General features: G+C 39.6%; 1 pseudogene; it reads right to left on the minus strand.

Moving 5' to 3' along the window:
• Positions 1 to 536, minus strand: part of LOC109063896 — a 2,723-nt pseudogene extending 2,187 nt beyond the window's left edge.
• Between the last annotated feature and the right edge of the window lie 336 nt (positions 537 to 872).

Raw genomic sequence — 872 nt, forward strand, 5'->3', positions numbered from 1 at the left:
TTTGTCCGTCTGCATCTTTCTTGTGATTTTAGCGCCAGTTTGCCCCCTGCCCATTATTTACTGACGTAGTTTCCACTCCAGCGAGGGATTTTTTTTTACTCAGTAATTAATGTGTTTTAAAATGTAGCAAAGTACAATACTTCAAACAAAATATACTTATGTAAAAGTAAAATTACAGATTTTAAAAATTACTTTAAAAAGTAGAAGTACACAAAAAAGCTACTCAATTAGAGTAACGCGAGTAAATGTAATTCGTTACTATGCACCTCTGCGGACCAGCAGTCTGTAGTAAAAGCCAAGTTATAACCTGCGTTATCAGGCTTAAGCAGTGCTTTAACCTTCTCAACGATACTGTTGTGAATACTGGGGAACATCTCTGTGCGATAGAACTTCTCACTCTTCAGAGTATATCTTGGTTCTGCAGTTGACATGAGTCTCTGGAAGCCTTTATTTTGAACCATGGTGAAAGGCTGATTGTCTGTAGCTATCATTTCTGTAATCATCCTGTCCAGTGTTTTTGAGCGGACATCAGGCATCTTCCACTTTGTCTGCTTTTCAAACATCATAGGAAAGAGATGCTTGAATGTGGCTGGCCAGTCTTTGCTTCTTCAGCATCTCTTTTTTTTCTTTTGCTTGCACTCTTCAAAAGAATAGTTGAGTGATGTATCTTTAAGTGGTTTCCACATGTTTGGAGGTATTTCTTTTGTTTGTTGTAGATTTTTGACCCCATGCTTGCGTTCATTTGGCATTCTTTGCAAACCGGCACTCCCAGGGCAGGACTGGCGATTGGTGGGGGCCCCTGGGCTTGAGGTCACTTTCGGCCCCACCTTCTATACATTACTTCAAAATAGAACAAAATGATACATACACAA

This window comes from Cyprinus carpio, chromosome B4, assembly GCF_018340385.1.
Source record: "Cyprinus carpio isolate SPL01 chromosome B4, ASM1834038v1, whole genome shotgun sequence".
Taxonomy (NCBI): Eukaryota; Metazoa; Chordata; class Actinopteri; order Cypriniformes; family Cyprinidae; genus Cyprinus; species Cyprinus carpio.